This window comes from Protopterus annectens, chromosome 6.part0 (genome assembly GCF_019279795.1).
Source record: "Protopterus annectens isolate FY-2018-M chromosome 6.part0, PAN1.0, whole genome shotgun sequence".
NCBI lineage: Eukaryota > Metazoa > Chordata > Ceratodontiformes > Protopteridae > Protopterus > Protopterus annectens.
In genome coordinates, this window is record NC_056737.1 from 158,283,784 (window position 1) to 158,301,487 (window position 17,704).

At 40.5% G+C, this 17,704-nt stretch overlaps 1 long non-coding RNA gene across 1 annotated transcript in view; it reads right to left on the minus strand.

Moving 5' to 3' along the window:
- Positions 1–17,378, minus strand: part of LOC122804196 — a 56,543-nt gene extending 39,165 nt beyond the window's left edge. The window contains exon 1 of the long non-coding RNA XR_006365200.1: positions 17,284–17,378. This is a non-coding gene — a long non-coding RNA (uncharacterized LOC122804196). The remainder of the gene's footprint in view (positions 1–17,283) is intronic.
- Positions 17,379–17,704: the final 326 nt, after the last annotated feature.

Consider the following 17,704-nt stretch of genomic DNA (forward strand, 5'->3'; position numbering starts at 1 on the left):
GCTCAGTCGTGCTTTCATGCTGTTTAGCTGGGAACAGTTACAGCCTGTAATTTTATGTAGTCAGCAGACCTGTGCAGCCATTATTAGGTCACAGAGACAATTTAAGAATGAAACTGCTTTCTTTAACTAAAGATGTCCATCATGTAAGCACATGTCCTAGTGACACCAATCCTATTTTCTCAGGGTATGCTGATGTTTCTGAAGACAAGCTAGGCAAACTTCCAGTTGTGTACTCCACGAAATTCAACCCAGAAGTCAGTCGAGAGGTCAGATCAGTGAGAAAAGTTCCAATAGCTATATAGCACAAAGTCACGGTCCAGTTAGATAAAATGGTGCAAAAAGGTGTGATTTGTCCAATCACAGAACCAATTGAATGGGTATCTTCTAGTTGCTCACAAGAAACGCTCAGATGAAATCAGAATATGTATTGACCCAACAGACTTAAAGCATTAAAGAGGCCCCATCATCCTATGCATACAGTCGAGGAGGTTGCTAGCCTCATGCCAAATGCCACTGTTTTTTCTGTCTTAGATGCAAAGAGTTAATTTTGGCAAGTAATGCTTGATCGCAAATCTTCACTACTGACTACATTCAGTACCCCATTTGGTTAGATATTTCTCAGAATGCCTTTTGGAATAAATTCTGCCTGTGAAGTCTTTCAGCATGCAATGGAGCAAATTTTTTTCAGGTTCTCCATGTGCTATAATAGTAGATGATTTATTAGTTGGAGGTAATGGTGAAGCAGAGCATGACAGAAATCTCAGAAAAGTTCTGGACAGAGCATGTGAAGTGAACCTAAAGCTCAGTCCTCTGAAATGTAAATTCAGTTTACCAGAAGTTACTTATGTAGGTCATTTATTTACCAGTATAGGCTTATGACCAGATCCTTCCAAACAAACAGCCATTCTTGGGCTGCCAGATCCAGACAATGTCCAAGCCTTACAGCGTTTCCTTGGTATGGTTAACTATTTGGGCAAGTTTATATCACACTTCAGTCAGCACTTTTAAGACAGCTGACATGCAAAAATGTTGCCTGGTCATGGTTGGAACAACACCAGGGAGCATTTGATGACCTTAAACACAAAATTGCCAGTCCACCTACGTTAAGATACTATGATGTCCACAAACCAGTAATTATTTCCTGTGATGCTTCAAAGCCTGGTCTTGGTTCAGTTATTCTTCAGTAGGGCAGACCAGCAGCCTATGCATCTAAAACTCTTACCCAAACTGAGATGCAGTATGCTCAAATTGAGAAGGAACTTTTGGAATTGTGTTTGCATGTTTGAAGTTCCAGGATTATATTTATGGCCGAGCTATCCAGATCAAGACTGATCATCAGCCTGTAATCACTATTTTAAAGAAGCCTGTGCTCTAGCAAGACTACAAAGAATGGTGCTCAGATTACAAAAGCAAAACTTCAAAAGGATCTATACAAAAGGCAAACTTCTTTATCTGGCTGATATCTTATCCAGATTGCCCAGAAATACCACAGAAAAGCTTGATGCAGAAGATTCTGACTTCAATGTCCTGGAGGTGTGTAATTTTTCTAGTACAAGACTTGATGAGCTAAGAGGTCATAGAAAGACTGATCCAGTTTTGCAAAAGCTCAACCACTTCATCAATGCTGGATAGCTGTCAAAGCAATTTTATGTACCAAGAGAAGTGCAACCTTATTTTCCTTACAGAGATGACATGTTGATGGAAGATGGCATCATTTTCAAAAAGCCTAAAGTTATTGTTCCTACTCCCTTACAACATGAGTACATCCAGATTTTGCATCGTGGCTACCCAGGTTCCAAAGCTACCAATAAAAGGGCAAGAGGACTAGTATTTTGGCCTTCTCTGTCGAAAGACATTGATAAAGTGCTTTCATCTTGTTCAGTATGCAATAGTACTAAACCGCATTTGCAAAAAAAGCCACTTCAGCTAAGCCAGATTCCTGAACTACCTTGGTCAAGAGTAGCTACTGACATATTTTGAGTGGAACAATCAGAATTACTTAGTGTTGGTAGACTCTTATTCAAACTGGTCTGAGATCGATCTGCTACCTAACCTAATGTCCAGTACTGTCATTACTAAGTTGAAACATCACTTTTCAGTCCATGGTAGTCCACACAAAGTTATTTCTTAGAATGGTATCCAGTTTACCAGTCAGTTATGTCATAAATTTGCAAAGAGTGAGACTTTATCCGTATTACTAGCAGTCTGGAATACCCACAGTCAATCAGCCTAGCTGAGAATGCAGTAGAAAGTGCAAAGCAGTTACTGAACAGGTCAAAGTGAGACAATACCAATATTTTCTTGAAGTTGCTTAATCTCATAAATACACTCCATGACAATTTACTTGGCTCGCCTGCTCAAAGATATCTCTCTAGGCAAACCAGAACAACCTTGCTATCAGTTGCAGTTTGAAGGTGTCTCATGCTAAAAACACCAAAGCAATCAAAGCCCAACTATTCAAAAAGCATTCATTCCAGAAGTCCAGCTATGATAAAATGAGCAGATTTCTTCATCATTGAAAGAAGGAGAGATAGTGAGGATGCAAACGGTGAAAGGTTTTGATCGAATTGGTCAAGTGAGAAGTATATGTGCCAAGCCAAGATCCTACTTATTGGAATCTGAGGGTATAGAATAGAGAAGAAATTGTAGGCATCTTCTTTCGGTGTATGAATTAATATCACAGCATCGTACCTGTGATACAGACTCTAGATCTCAGACCAACCCATATTATGTTCCTTTTGAAGGACAAGTCTCAGTACCTATTCCCATTCCTAATGATGTCCCAGAAGTCCCTGAAGTTGAACATTTTTTAAAGACGGTCCCTGTTGCTAAACTCAGTTCTAATTTTATGTCACATGATCAGGTCATATTTCTAGGCCTAGTGTAAAATATACAGCAACCTGGACATAATTGTTTTATTTGTATTTAGTTCTGTGTGAGTGCATGTCAGAGAATTAGTTCTGTATAATTGCATGTCAAAGGATCATTTCTGTACAATTGCATGTCAATGACTGTTGTCATGTTCAGTGTATGACTTATTTCTCAAAGAAGGAGGATTTAGAACAGTGTGTGTGGTCTGTCTTTAAGAAGCATTTCAAAGTGAGGGCACGTGCATATAAATAGAGAGCACTTGCAGGCAGCAATGCCATTTTGAGAGAGCAGAGTGTTAACATGTATGAGTGCAGTAGTCAGTCTGTTTATACGTTTACGTTTAAGTTACTAAGCCTCAATCCTGATGTGTTTGTATATAATAAAGCTGCTTGTACCAAACCCACAACTGTCCGTTTGTTTTATCCTGATCGGGCGAGTGACAGAAAGGAAAGGAAATTAAAAAAATTTGGTCTTCCTAAGGGGCTTTGTTCTGTCAAGGCAGTATCTCAGCTGCCTATGCACATCCGAGGTATGAAGCGCCCTCTCTTCCTTATTCATAAGTCCTGGAAATAACACACAGAGATTAATAGACTCATTGAGAGTGAATTCTGAAACCACTTTTGGCATGGAAGAAAGATTAGTGCATAACACAACACTATCTCTGTGGAAAATAAGCTAAAGTTGTCCTAACATGAGAGCTTGCAGCTCAGTTACCCCTTGCAGATGTCAAAGTAATAAGCAAAACACTTTTACAGTTTAAGAACTTGAGATCAGTTTGAGGTGTCAGTTCAAAAGGTGGTAAGGTCAAATTTTCAAGAACATAATTTATGCCCCACAAAGGAGCAATTTGCTTGTGAGGGGCGTCTCCTATTCAGTACTTCGAAGATGAAAGAGGAGTATCCTTTGGCAGACAAGCACAAATGGACACAAAATCCACCATAATGGACACATACGATAAACCATCCTGAAGTTCCATATATTTCAAGACCAGAGCGATATTAACCTCAATGGCCCCCTGTTTCCATTCAGAAACTACTTGGAAAAGCTTTTCTGGCCTATAATACCTTCTACAAATCATTATGAAACACAAGGGCATAAATGGAGTCAAGACTGAATCATCCATGTTATCAACTGAAGTTTCTCCAAATAGGGGTGCACCAGTCACCGCTGAGACTGTGTGAGCAGATCCAGCAGGTAAGGAAGTCTGTGGTAATTGCCCCTGGTCTACACCATTAACAGGGGAACCATAATTGCCTGGGAAAATAGAGATCACCACAATGATCTTTGGCATTTATCTTTGAACTTTCAGAAGTAATTACTGGAAAGGGTAGAAAGACATACAGCAACATTCCAAATCAAAGGAACAGAATTTCTCTAATTTTCTTTTTTGAAAGGAAGTAAAAAGATCTATTTCAGGCAATCCCTACATCTGGACTACATTCTGGAATACCAGTGTCTTGAGCTTCCAGTTGTACGGGTCTGCAACAATGTTCTGCTCTGATAGTATTATATGATGCCTAAAGAGTCTGAGAATACTGAGAAGCCTGCTCCTAACCTACCACTGCTAACCTGCACAGAGTGTAAGACCTCATACCCACTTTTTTTTTTGAGGTACAACATCACTGTGGTGTTGTCCATACACACTAGGTGGTGAAGGATTTTCAAGGCATGAATCACTGTCAACATCTTCAAGATTTTGATGTGATTCCATTCATTCTTGAGCCCCTAACTGGCCTGCATCTGCGTCCCCACTGACACATCACCCTAGGTCAGGTCGGCTGAATCTGTCTTGGCAGACTATACTAGCATGAGGGTGAGGGATGCCCTGGATTAATACTCAAAGGATCTCTCCCCCACTGTAACTCTCATCTGATGAAGGGCAGCACTGGCAACTGGAATTCCAAGGAACGGAAATGGTGGGTCCAGCAACTGTAAGCAAACCACTGAATTTTTCTCATGTGAAGATGGGCCTGTGGTATCATGTGAGTCATGGACACCATCAGTCTAACAAGTTTTAGGAATTCTCTTGCTGAGACAACAGTCCTCTTGGACAATTCCAGAAACACCATCTGGTATGACAGGACCTTATCTTCAGGCAGAAAGGCCATTCTCTTGGAGTTGATCAAGAACCCCAGGAAGATGAGTCTTTGTGAGGGTGTCTGACACAACTTTCAGATATTCTTCTTGAACCCTAGATGGTAGAATAAGGTTGAGACCTTCTGTAGCAATTCCAAACACCTGGACATAGACTCTGCTCAGATCAGCAAGTAGTCCAAGTATGGAAAGATATGAATGTCCAGAGTCTGACAGTGGGCCACGACTGGAGCAAGGCATTTGGTGAACACTTGTGGTGCAGTGGAAAGCCCAAAGGGCAATACCTAAAACTGACAGTGTGAGCTAGGCTCGACAGACCTCAGATATCTCCTTAGTGATAACCAATGGGAGTATGATAATAGGCATCCTTTAAGTCTGGGATAACATGAAGCAGTTACCCAGCAACAGAGGAAGTACTGTCTGCAAGGTGAGCATCTTAAACATGAGGACCTTGACAAACATATTCAGAAAAGAAAAATCCAACTCCAGTCTCCACAACTGCTCTTTTTTGGGAAACAAGAAAATTCTGGAGTAGAAACCTCTCACTATTTCCAAAGGAGCGACCAGTTCTATGACCCCCGAGCCCAGCGTTTGTTACAGAATAGGAGGGAATATCGAAGTCTGGTCCGATGGAAGAGAGGGAGCACCCCTGAACATAGGTGGGTGGTCTTTCTGCTGTCCTTTATAATCCATGCCAACGTTTGCCAACAATGCCATTTGTCGGAAACCATTGACAGCCAAACTGGCTTGTTGAGAGTCAATTTGAGAGAGTAAGCACCTGACAGGCTTGTATTGCTCAGGCTGTGGATTGTTTCATTACTGAAACTAAGTGGAAATTCCTTAAGATTCCAAGAGCAGGATAAGTTATTTCTTACACTTATTTCACTGAACTACACTTCTGAAACACTTATAATTGTGCTATACAGTTGATCTATTACATTTTGCACTGTTATAAAGCTTTTTTTATTGTTTCACTGCATGTGTGTACTGTTTTATACTGTTTTAACTGTATTTTTCATTGCTAGATACTGTTTCATTACTCTAATTGCATGTTTACTGAATTACTTAACTTTAAAATGCTTTTTCATACTGATAGTTGTATTTTCTGTTTGTGAGTGCTCTATCCGAGCTTTTCTGTGCATTTTTGATTTTTTGAGGTTTCTGTGTTCTACAGCTAGGAACTGTAATAGTGTGCATTACTATAATTGTCTGTTTACAGTTAAAAGCATTCTCTAGAGTCTGCTTGCTCCTTGATCTGTTTAAAACTTTCATTTAGTGGCTACAGCTAGGAACTGTTTTTATACTTGGTGGCTTTGCGTTGCCTGCCCATACTGTATACTTGATCTGTGACATTCTTCCCAGTGTAGTGTCATTAGTTCATTCAATCTAATAGAGAACATTTGTGAAGGCCAACCCACTCAGATTCTTAACATTGAATTAACTTATGTTCCAGCTTTCCCCATTTCCACTTTTACTGAAAAAAAATTCTAAGCTTGCTTCCCCTCTTTCCTGTGGCAGGTGTTGTCCAGATACGGAGTTCCTGTGTCCAGGACTGTTTGTGAGCTCCTGAGCCCCCCCCCCCCACTTAACTAGGGTTAAACTATTCCTGGCGCCATAAAGTCTGCACTTCAAATTTTCTCTTGCAACTAGCCAGCTTTTTAGTTTTAGCACTCAAATCTGTTTCTTTGAGCTCAGCACTTGTTCAGAACTCATTGTAAGCACTAAATAAGTTACAAATTACTACAGCACTCAACTTTCCTCACTTGTCTAGAGGGGAAACAATTTTTAGTACTTAATAAATAAGCACCTATTCAGGCATGTCTAAAGGTCAGCTCCCGGTGTTTTCTCCTGTCTACTTGATGAATCTGGGCATCTTGGGACAATGCAGCAATTGCCTCATGTACACAGACAACCCTCTCCTCCTACCACCCAACACTACGACCTGTGAGAGATGCAATTATATAGCCAAACTGGAAGCAAAGCTCTCTTCACCGAAGACTGGACTAGACAGTCAAGAGGAGAAGGTAAATACTTGCACCGCACCACACTCATCACATAGTCCCTCAAAACCTACACCACCAAAACACACACACAGAAGCACAAAACACACACCTACATTCACGGAGGCTCTCAGTAAAAATCTGCCCAAACAACCGAGACCTCCAAAGCAGAAATGCAAGCAACCTCCACCCCTCAACACAACCCAAATGACACATAGTCCATGTACTCAGTGTGCCACTCAACTACAGCCCATAAGGCATAACGTACCCAACACTCTAGTCATAGGTGACTCTATAGTCAGGCACACTGATGTTCCACTCACCAGGCTAAACAAGGAAAAAGTTACTGCCAGCTGCCTGTTGGGTGCCAGGATCCGCCACATAACGCACACACTCAGGTCACTCCACAACAAGTACAAATATGACTCTGTCATTGTCCATGTTGGTGTGAATGACCTGAGACATACCTCCCTGGACTACATGAAAAGAGACATGGAGGAGCTCTCCGATCTTCTAGCTCAGGTAGGTATGACCCTAGCCCTGAGTAGCATCCTGCCATCACCCAGAATGATACCACAGTACAAGGACAAAATGATTGACTTTAACAATTGGCTAAGCTTCTGGTGTCATTCTAAGGGAATCCAGTATCTGTCTGCCTGGGATGGCATGATCGACAAACCATGTTGCTTTGCCAGAGATGCACCTGTCGCCCTTTGCCACCCCTATAGTGCCTTTTTTTAGGTAAGGTTCAAATGACAAATTCACCACCGTAACAGGTACAAGCAAGCAAAATCTGAGGGCAATGCTACTCAATGCTAGAAGTCTAAACCTCAAACTGCACTCACTCGAGGCACTCCTTAAAATGGAGAACATTGACATCTGTGCAGTGACAGAGACCTGGTTCAAAGCTCCAGATAGCACCCCTGCATTACCAGGCTATAATTCATACCACACCTTTCAGCCACCAAACCCGGACTGAAACACTAAAAGTGGAGGCGTGTCCATATTCATTAAGGATATCCGCACCTCGAAGCTAGTTGCTCAGCATAATGTATCCGAGATTATCCAAGTTCAACTAACTCTGGGCAAAACCACAACCCAGATTGTAGCTTGCTACAGACCCCCCACCATGCCCCAGGATTCCCACTCTTCTTTTCTTGATACACTGGAAAATATTAAGGTACAACCCAACACTCTAATAATGGGTGATTTCAACTACCCTACCATTCACTGGGAAAACTACTCGTGTAACAACTATTTTGCTCAACGTTTAATGGAAATCAATTCCAATGCCTTGGATCAACTTATCCACACCCCCACCAGGGGCAGCAATATCCTAGACCTGGTCATCACCAACATGGGTGACTGGTGTTTCACACCAGAGGTCAGTTCCTCATTGGTCAGATCAGACCACAAGCTAATCACCCTAGACATCCGTGTCCCGCTCCCAACCCCCATTAGGAAAACAACTGTAAAAAAAAATTTCTCCAAAGCTAGCTTCAGGCTTCTTAAGACAGAAGTGGCAAACTTCACGACACCCATGCAGATGGACAATAGAGGTACAACTGCTGAATCCTACACAAATGCACTTGATAAGCACTTACACGAGTGCATGGATTGTACTATCCCTAACAGAACCAAGATGCTATCCTCCAAAAAAAGGAAGCCAATCTGGTGGTCTTCTACCATAAACAAACTCTACAACAGAAGAAAGAAACTGTTGCAAAAAAGAGTAAAATCCCATGATTGGAGGAACTCCCTGGTCAGCCTCAGTAAGAAGCTGAGATCCCTCATAAAATCCTCCAAAGCTAGTTATGAAAACAAAATCGCCACTGATTCTAAAGACAATCACAAAGCATTCTATAGATATGTCTAAAATCTCAATGGCAGCACTCAGATCTGCTCTGAGTTACAGCACAACGACACTAAATATACAGAACTAACTGATATTGCCAACATCCTGGCAGATAGGTTTAGTGCTAACTTTACTCCACCTCTCACCCCCTAAAGGGCCCATCTTTATACCGGAAGATTGCAAAGTTCCTGTAATCATGGTTGCACAGGTAAAAACCTCACTCTCCAAAGCCAAGAACATCCATGGGACCTGACAACATCTCAGGCTGCCTTCTACATGAACTACAGAATGAACTGGCACCCCACCAAAGTACCATGTTCAATCATAGCCTCACCTGAGGCTTTGTGCCCATTGAATGGTGCACCGTGACGGTTATCCCACTCCACAAAGGGGGGCCACAACAGACCCCGGGAACTACCGCCCCATTAGCCTGACGAGCCTGGTCTGCAAGGCCATGGAATGTATCATCATGGAACTCATAAACCAAGACATTGGAGATCTCCAAACTCTGGACCCCACACAGTTTGGGTTTGTAAAAGGCAGATCATGTCTCCTAAACCTGATAGACTTCTTTAAAGTAGTCACCAAAGCCACAGATAAGGGTAAGATGGTTCACACAGCCTATCTAGATCCTGCCAAGGCATTGGACACCACCCCCCCACTCTGGAATTATAAATAATTTATAGATAAACTCACTAAACTAGGTATAAATCTCTATGACACAAGATGGGTTGCCACCTGGCTTACTGACAGAACCCACACTGTGAAAGTAGCAGACTCCAAATCAGACTTCAGACCAGTGACAAGTGTAGTACCAGAGGGTTCAGTCCTGGGTCCTATCCTGTTTGGTATCTACTGCTCTGAAGTACAGGCTAACACAGATGGCTAACTAAATTCACAGATGACTACAAACTAGGAGCCATAATCAAAACTCCTAACAATGTGGACATCCTACAAAAGGGCCTCACTGAGACAGATGCCTGGTGTCAAAGCCATGGTCTCAAGCTCAATGCCAAAAAGTGCATTGTCATCCCCTTTGGTACAAACTCTGTACCCATGAACTACCACATACGCGAGTAGACACCGAAAGTGTGATAAGAGACCTTGGGGCACAGTTGGACAGAAGTCTCTCCTTTGATAATCACATCGCCACAGTGGTCAGGAAATCTTTCTATGTGGCACACCTCATTGCAAAAGGTTTCTCATCCAGAAAAAAAGACGTCATTGTTCCCCTCTACTCATCACTCATTAGACCCATTATAGAGTACAACTCCCCTTTTGGTACGTACTTCACAAGATATCTACAACAACTGGAAAGGCCGCAAAAATACTTCACAAAGAGGATTACTGACCTCAAACAGATGCCTTATTCAGACCGACTCAAAAAACGCCAGCTTTACTTCGTCGCATATCGCCTACTCAGAGGTCATCTCTGCTTAACATACAAAACTATGTCAAACCCAGAGCTGTTGTACATGCTCCACTTTAAGAAATCCCAATCCCACTGAGCTACATGCTCTAGGGACCTAAACCTTGTCACCACAATAAACAGAACATGCTGGAGGGATAGATTCCTGTCCCAGAGACTTCCCATACTCTGGAACAGACTACCTATCTATGTCAAACAGAGCTCCTCATTAGCACTCTTCAAGAAAAATCTTGATAATTGGATGGGTAATAGGAAATTCACCCCAGGGATCACTTCTGTGGTTCTGCTTGACAGGGGCATAGGAAAGTAATTTTCTTGGGTGGCGAAAGCCAGGGTACCTTTTTGGCTAGGCTTGTATAGGCCCTAGGGTTAAAATCCAAGTACCTACCTATAAACCTATGAACCTATGACAGAGAATTTGGTAAAGGCAGGTGCCATTGCTTGGCATAGTCATAAGTCGGGAGGGGAGATATTATATTCAGGAAGGAACCCTTCTTGTTTGACTTGGTGGAGTTTTTGTCCTGCTGTTTCCTTTTTTTGATTTGGTTCTTGTTCGGTTGGGACTTTTGTTTGTTAGGCCACCAAAAGTTATCTTGATTAAAGGAGGAGAACTTGGAAATATGGAACACTTTTGACACTCCTAACATCAATTTACCACCTTCATCCCAGTGTTTATTTATTTATTTATCATTTGTTGACCGGGAAAGTCCGACTAGGTTCCACAGAGCCTGTTTTCAGCGGAGGCCCAGGGAGAAATGCTCCAGATGCATGTCTTTGGAATGTGGGAGGAAACCGGAGTACCCGGAGGAAACCCACGCAAACACAGGGAGAACATGCAAACTCCACCCCAGCCGAGAATCAAACCAGAGAACCTCTTGCTGTGAGGTGATAATGTTAACCACTGCACCACTGGATCTGATTAACTGCTGTACCAAACACACAATCAGACTCAAGAGGAGAATTCAAAATCTTATTTTTTAATCAAACCAACAAACTGGTTAACAAGGGCAGATGCTCATCTTATTTTTTAACTCAAGAGAAAAATTTTGGGATTGCATCTAAGCATATTTCCTAATCACCGCTAATAATACAGCATTTCTAGAAATAATATCAGCCCCCTCCAGGGCATTTTTAAGGAATATTGTTACACCTGAAAAAAAATAGAGACAATATCTTTAACATAGACCTTTTGCTCTGCAAGCAACAATGCAGCAAACCTGCCTAAATTGTACATGCATCTCAACACAAACTTCCACAAAAATACTGGTAGTTAAATACTTTAAAAGCTACCTTGCTGGACTGTGCCAACTTCTTTCCCTGAAATTCTAGTAATTTGCCTAATTTATCTGGAGGGACTGGGTTAGAAGAAGTTATGGTCTTATTATCATCATCAGAGGAACCCAAATGATCCAACTCAGAAAGGTCGGAATCCTCAGACACAGACTCTCCTTCAAAAGGAGGATCCTTAACAGATTGATCAGTGGTGGAAGTGCCGGTGTTACTCATAACTCGGGTATTAACCTCATAGTCAACTGCTTGAACAATAGCTCTAGACATAGCTATCATCTCAGGTGAAAAAAACAGACTGCTGAGCCACCACCTGATGGGTTTTCTGTCTCTTTTTGTCATACACTACACAAGTGAAGAATACATCCAGATTCTGCACCCTGACTTCCCCAGCACCTAAAGGATTTGGTTTTCCCATGCCTGTAGCAACAGCAGTACAGCTCTGGATAATGTGCTTGCTTGACCCTCATGTCATGCCCAGTTGTGGCCCTATGACACACACGGAGCCTGCAGGTAACATAAGGTGAGTGGTACAATAGTCTGCCCAAAGATAATTTATTCCTTAATTTTTAGGTGTAGATGAGAAAGATGGTGAAGGCAGGGTGAGTTCATTAAGTCAGAGGACAAAAAACTAACCAGCTCAATATCAAATACTGGCTACATGATCAGCCTAATAAGAAGATAGATAAATCCTACTATTTTCCCACTAAATAGCAATCCAAAGACTTTTCTGTAGGGATACTATTCTGAACACTGCACTGAGAAAATGACAGTGCTTTCAGTAACACAGTTCAATGCACAAAATACATGCATAACATCCCCTGGTTTGTAAAAAAAGGGCTAACTCCAGTTAAAATGAATGGATACAGCCTAAAATAGTATTGAATAAGAAATAAATCATAAACTGATGAAAAATTCCTGTCAGAAATGTTTAAAATACAAAATGACACCAAAATTGCAATTTAAATGAAAACATCATTTAAAATACTATAATTCTACTCAGTCACCTTAAGTACTCATAACCCCAAAGAAAAGAAATGCAATATCAGCATAAGATTTCCTGTCAAAACTTTCAAAGGAAGCTTTTAATCAACAGGCCTTACTGTGCTAGTGAAAGTAGAACAGAAGCATATACAAAATTTCTAATCAGAAAAAAAGCAGCAGAATACACTGTTCAAATGCTGATAGAAAAGGCAGGCAAAGGGAGAAAATAAAACACATGAGTTTCTCATCCGAACACTGCAGCTGATGTCACCCAGTTTGACAGAAGCAATATCCCAAAAGATCCTTCTCTGGTCATGGCTCAAGGAAACTGAAAGGATTTTGTCTGTGACTGTGAAGGGCTGTCCTAGTCCTGACAGGTTTACTGGTTCTTCACCCTTACAGACAGGCAGTGCGAGGAATTTTGAGCTTTGAAAGACTGCCAGAGGAAGGGTAGCAGGGCACTACTACCCATATGCCAGTAACGCAGTATGTTTGTTGAATATTTGTAATTGCTAGACTTACTAAGGTTATTCCAAGGTTAATTAATACAGATCAGTATAAAAATAAAATAAAGACAAACAAATTCCCCCTTGGTGGTGTCAGAAATGAACATATCTTTAATAGTAACTAGCACTGATGCTGGTCTCAGATCAGGCTTTGCCATAGAATGGTAGGAAGGATGATCATGGGAGTTAGGTGATTTATAGGAAACCTCACCTTGTTCAGTGAAAGCTCAATGCCTAGCTTTGGGTATGGCCAGTACTCTTCTGTTTGTTACAGTGATGCACTTTGGTAAAAACTCTGTACCCATGAACTACAACATAGGCAGCAATCTACTTAACACAGAATGCGTGATAAGAGACCTTGGGACCCAGGTGGACAGTAGTCTCTCCTTTGATAGTCACATCGCCACAGTAGTTAGTAAGTCCTTCTACGTAGCACACCTCATCATAAAAGGGTCCTCATCCAGGAAAAAAGAGGTCATTGTTCCCCTCTACTCTTCACTCATTAGACCCATTATTGAGTACAACACCCCTTTTGGAATGTACCTCACAAGACATCTGCAGCAGCTGGAAAGGCCACAGAAGTACCTCACAAAGAGGATTACTGGCCTCAAACAAATGCCCTACACTGACCACCTCAAAAAACTCCAGCTTTACTCCGTAGCATATCGCCTACTCTGAGGTGATCTCTACCTAACATATAAAGCTATGTCAAACCCAGAGCTGTTGGACATGCTACACCTAAAGAAATCCAAATCCCTCCGAGCTACACGCTCTAGGGACCTAAACCTTGCCACCACAATAAACAGGACATGCTGCAGCGATAGAGCCCTGTCCCAGAGACTTCCTATACTCTGAAACAAGCTACCCATCTATGTCAAGCAAAGTTCTTCATTAGCACTCTTCAAGAAAAATCTTGATGAGTGGATGGGAAATAGGAAATACACCCCAGGGATCACTTCTGTGTCTCTACTCGACAGTGGCACAGGAAAATAACTTTCTTGGGTGGCGTAAGCCATGGAACCTTGCTGGCTAGGCTTACGTAGGCCCTTGGGCCGATAGCCTAGTACCTACCTATGAGCCTATGAACCTATAAAACCATTCCTTAACCAGCTCTGTTTATTTGTTTATATGTTGGATTTAGGCGTTAATAAGGTTAATCTTTATGCAATGATCTTCTTTCTCACCATTCTTTCATTTTATGAACAATCTCCCTCACCTCTGTCATTTACAGTTTTGCTTCCATGAGAAAACTGGCTAAAACCTTAGCCTTTTATCATTTAATTACTGAATTAAACAGACATGAGTGTTTTGCTTTGGACTCAGGCAAAGAGACACTAAAATGGGTGATTTTATAAGGGATTTGATGTAAAAAATCATCCGAATGAGATGATGACTACTAGTTAGAGTTTAATGACACATGCAAAGTAGATACTGAACAAAAATACAAAGGTCTGCTAGAATTATAAATCTGTACTTATTAACTAATTTAAGGAGGACTGGGCTTCAGGGGGCCATTTTCAGCTGCAGTCTTATTCCAGGAATAAGCAAAATAGATATTAATAGTGTATCAGAGTGAAAGAATAAATAAACAAAAGTGATTATACTGTTTGTAAGACATGTCTATGAAAGACAGAAAAAATGTATATAGCTCTGCAAATAGAGTTAGTAACACACTCTGCAGTCCTCAACAGTGCTCACAATTTTTGTGTTATCCTATGATATAGTGATATATTCAGTTTAGTAAGTGGAGTGTTTAGGATGTGATTGGGTTACAGGGCATTTCAGAAAGTTGTGTTATTCAATGTACCCCTTTATGTTACCTGGTGTATGTGAATTAAGGTTTTTAAGATAACTTTGTAATGTAATAGCCAAACTGTATGATTTGAACTGACAGTAGTGAAAGTTAAACTTTTCTGCATGAAGACTTTAGAAAGAATTGGACAGCATATGCAAGATATTCTTACTTTATACTGACATCTAATTTATAACGGCATCTCCTCTAGATCCAGCAAAAGTCTTAATTTCCTTTTACTCATATAACTTCAGACTTATTAAATATAATGCCCCTTTTATTTAAACTATCAGCCATCCTAAAAGACTGTAGAGATTCCTAACTAAAAAGATCAATGGCCTCAAAAATCTTAGTTGTCAGGGCAGACTAACAGCCCACTCATTGTACTTAGTTTTCTTACAGACTCCTCCCTGTGCATCTGTGTCTAGCCTTTCAAGCCAGGAAAGATCCAAACCTTTTTAACTTCCAGTTCCTTCACAGAAAAAATGGTTCCTCTAATGCCCAGTTAAAGAAGTTAAACCTTCATTGACAGATAATAAGATGTTGGTGTGATAGGTTAATATCCCACATATTTCCTACTACATGTCAAGCAGAGTAGCACCATGGTCACCTTCAAGACAAAGCCTAGATAACTGGATGGGCAACCTCAAAATCTTTCCTGGTCAGCCAGTCTATCTTGAATTGCCTTCTTTGAAGCTGGAAATGACTTATTGCCAAGCTTGTGCAGTTTGCAGACTTATTGCCTAGTACTTATATGTCAATCTATGAGCATAAGTGATGTAAGTGGTGATGGGGGGTAGGGGGTAGCCAATCTCTGCTGATGACTGTAGAAAAAGTCATACAAATGCTGGTGACAATATGTCTGGGGCAGCAAAGGTATTAGGGATCCGTTACAATGGCCTTCTGAAAATAAAACAATTATGCACTCTTTACAGTTCTATGGCCTAGTTCCCTCTTGTGCCAGAAACCGATTTTTCTCTCTGCTTTTATTTTTCCTTTATTTTAACAGATTTACAAGCAGATTGGAAATTCAGTTCTGGTTTTATTATCAAAAAATTCTAAGATAAATGTTAGAGTCACTAACTGACTCTGCAATCCACAGAACTCTATTTTCTGCAGAAATGATTTAACACTATAGGAACTGTACTCTGTGATTTTTGCCCTGTAAGTACTTAGAAATACAGGCATGTTAGCTTTACATAAAAACAGTCTGTTTCAGAAGAAAGCTTTCTTTGCACATTTATTGATGCAAAATAAAAAAAAGCCTTCAGTGTTTGAGATTGCTTAGTATAAATGTAATTACAAGATTATAACAGGGTACACAGTGCTGATGATGACTTAAGATTGACTCAAAGGAAGGAAGGCTGCTGGGGATTGATAACTGAAAAGCTTGGCTAAGGATGTAGGCTTTTGTCAAAGATGAGCTCCTTCTGTTCCAGACTGCAGGAGTGCCTTAGCTATGCATAATCTACTAATTTCAACAAGGGAGTGGGAGTGGGAGGCTGGAGCAGGCACCTCATAGTCACACCCATGGAAAGAAGCATGTGATGTGTATGAAGCATCACTGCATGCTCTGCCATCAGTTAGTGAAGGTCTGATTCTCACATTAAATAAGAAAATCCCTTAATTTGTTTACTTTATTTGTTTATTACTATTTGATGACCTAATGTGTGTGCTTCTCAGCCATGACCCAGCCTCTGAAGAGCAAGAAGACTAATAATACAGTTTTAAATTTACAAAGCAAGTAAATATTTACAGTAGTATAAGCAATTTGAGCATATAGGAATACAGTAATATAAGTTTACAGTAATGAAGTTAACATTTCAATCATAACACAATAATATTCTGTCAGTATGCAACCTGAAAGAGTTACTTGGGGAAGGGAATGAAGGTTAGCAGTGGAAACAATTAACAAAGAAGAAAAATTATAAAAATTTAGGAGCTCAGGTTAAACAACTTTGGAATTCCTGTGCTGGCATTTATGTTCACTGAATTTTATGATTTAGTTACAGCTTGTTCACTGCATATCTATGTTCAGCTTTAAAGCATAACATTGGCAAAGCTTCTGAAATAGCTAAGAACGTTTACAGCAAGACATTATTCAATAAATCATAACAACACATGCCAGTCTCAAAGAATATTACAATAAGGCAGCTGGACATATTTTTGAGTTCAAAAGCAGAAAAAATGGTTTGGTATGTAATTACTCTAAAATAAATCAACAAAAGTTGGCTAGTAATGTCTAGAGATGATATCTTAAGAAAATGTGTGAAATTTCCAAACCTCAGCAGCATACTGGTAATTCTATTCATGGTTCTAAGCAAATAATGTGATACATCTTCCATTCTTCAATGAAGTTCAATATGAAACACCTGCTGCAAACAACATTATCTTGGCCTAGCAAATAGAATATTCATACAGGTCAACCAACTATCCTTTCATCTAGCTTTTTTTCCTTTTCTTACCTGCAGTCATCCCCTCCAGCACTCACCACATACCGGTCTCCACTGGTAAACCGGATGTTGGTCACATGGGCTGAATGCCCCAAAAACCTCTTGTGTTTTGCCTGCAAAAGAAGAAAGATATGGTCAAGTCTTTTAACTTAGCACACGGAAATATAAACCTCCATTACATTTTCAGTTACAAGGAAAACTTAAGCTTATTTTACAATAAGCTAAGATTCAGATTTCCAACTTAAAAGTTATATATTTCATTTCACATCCACTCTGATAAAAAAGGCCTCAAGAGTTATTCCTGTGTGACCCCAAACTGCACTATTTCATTTATTTTTTCTAAATCTACAAATATTTTTTCTCTACTATTTCAAGTTTTACTAAGAGATAAACATCAGTGGGACCTGATGGATTGTTGCACCAAGAATTTAGA